The sequence below is a fragment of the Neoarius graeffei genome, chromosome 1 (assembly GCF_027579695.1).
Source record: "Neoarius graeffei isolate fNeoGra1 chromosome 1, fNeoGra1.pri, whole genome shotgun sequence".
Taxonomy (NCBI): domain Eukaryota; kingdom Metazoa; phylum Chordata; class Actinopteri; order Siluriformes; family Ariidae; genus Neoarius; species Neoarius graeffei.
Window position 1 is genome coordinate 49,827,304 of NC_083569.1, and position 2,174 is coordinate 49,829,477.

The following is a 2,174-nucleotide window of genomic DNA, read 5'->3' on the forward strand; positions in this document are numbered from 1 at the left end:
TGCTCCTGTGCTGCAGTCAGAATGAAATCTTTATATATAATTTTCTCCCTTTTCACTTTTGGGGTAGCCAGATTTTAAATTGTGATGATTTTACTTTTGGTTGAGATACATAGAAAAAAATATATATTTCATTTCTGGAAAATATACACTGTATATAGTGTAGGAAATGCTGATATTTCACCATGTGATGGGTTTTCCCAGGCTGTTGTGCATATAATAAAGTGGATTATGCCATCATGTATAAAAGGTCAAACAGTTTTCTAAATGTGGTTCTTCCGAGGACAGTTCTGTCAGGTCATCATGTGAATTAGTAAAGGAGCCAGAATATAAGCTTTTATGGCCCTTTTCCACTACCCTTTTTCAGCTCACTTCAGCTCGCTTCAGCTCACTTCAGCCCGACACGGCTCGCGTTTCGACTACCAAAAACCAGCACGACTCAGCTCGTTTCAGCCCTGCTTAGCCCCTAAAACTCGCACCGTTTTGGAGTGGGGCTGAAGCGAGCCAAAGCGAGCCGAGTGAGGTTGGGGGCGTGAGGAGACACTCCCCTGTGCACTGATTGGTGAGGAGGAGTGTCCTCACATGCCCACACACGCCCCGCGAGCACACTGGGATCTGTAAACACCGCAAACCCGGAAGAAGAAGAATTACGAGAATTTTTGAAGCCTTATGCGCCTCGCCTCATCTATACGCTCTTGCCAGTATCTGTTGGCGTTGTCGGTGACAACAAGCCACAGCACCAAGACCAGCAACACTAACGACTCCATGTTCTCCATGTTTATTGTTTACTATTCGGGTCGTGAGACTACCGCTTAAAAGCTCACTGATGTCACTGTTTGCGCTGCTTAACGACATCACCTGACGTCCACCCACTTTCGCTAACTCCACCCAATGTGTCCACCCACTTCCAGCCAGCACGGTTCAGCGCGGTTGTAGTCGAAATGCAACTCCAACAGCCCCGCTCAGCCCGACTCAGCACGGCACGGCTCAGCCCGACTCAGCCGCGTTTGTAGTGGAAAAGCGGCACTAGTGCTTTTTTCTCTAATAAGATTGTTGGTAACTTGCCAGCGCCCCATAACGATCCCACAATTCCTTGCGCGCTCCACCCGGATGTGACGTAAAGTGGAACTGCTTTAACTGTATCGAGAGCGCCTCAATTCGCTCTCTCATGTTCTGACTACTGGAGTGGTCGGACGGACTGTAGGCACGCAAGCTACAGTGTTGAGACTAACCGCTATTGTTTGAGAACAGCCTGTTCAAATTAGTTTCGGCCGAACTTTTGAACGACCCGCTAGGTTTCAGTGATATAGTGGTTTTGATTCTAAACCTTTGCAAAGTTTAACTACAGTTAAGTAGTTTTCCACGCTAAGAGGCATTTGCGGACAGCTTTGCTCCTCTCAGCCTTTTTCTCGTCGACGCATCACCGGAGGTTTCTCCCGAAGCACCGTGGACCAGCTAGGCCTCCATCTCCCTGCTTCGTTTAGCCGCGGTTGGATGCAACTCGCCGCTAACCTCCTCTCCTCGGACCGCAACCCTCAGCGCGGACATCGGAGAACGAACTTCCATCGCATTGAGTAGGCACTTGGGCAAATTTTAGTAATTTGTAGCTTATTCAGATGGTTGTTAGGGTCATGTTTAAGCTTTGAGCTGTTTAGCATACCCGCTCAGACACGGAAGGTTTTTTTTTTGTTTGTTTGTTTTGGTTCTGTTTTTCTTTGAACTTGTTAAACAGGGTATCTTGCATGTTATGTCTTTCCTTAACTCCATTGCTAGCTTCCCTATCTGATTAGCAGCGCAGCGACAAGTTTGTTATTTTAAGCCCCGAGGCTGGACCGCTACAAGGCCTAGTCCTCTCCATCCAACACCTATTACTCTTCCCCTCTCTCTCTCTCTCTCCCTTGCGTTGAGTTCTTTGCCTAGATAGTCTGTTGGAAATTGTTGTTAAGCACAGTGTTTGGATCCAGCTGTAACGTGGCCAGATTCTCATTAGCAACTCATTGCTAGCTACCTCAGGGTGATACGCTAGCTGGTAGGCTTGTGTTCTCGACTAGGCCTGCAGGCGCCATATTCCCTGATGCCATTTTGGTACCTCCCTCATTGAGCTACCTGTGATACATCACCTAGTTTACGACATCTAGGCATTGACCGCCATTTTGCTTAAGCATTGCTAGAGTGGC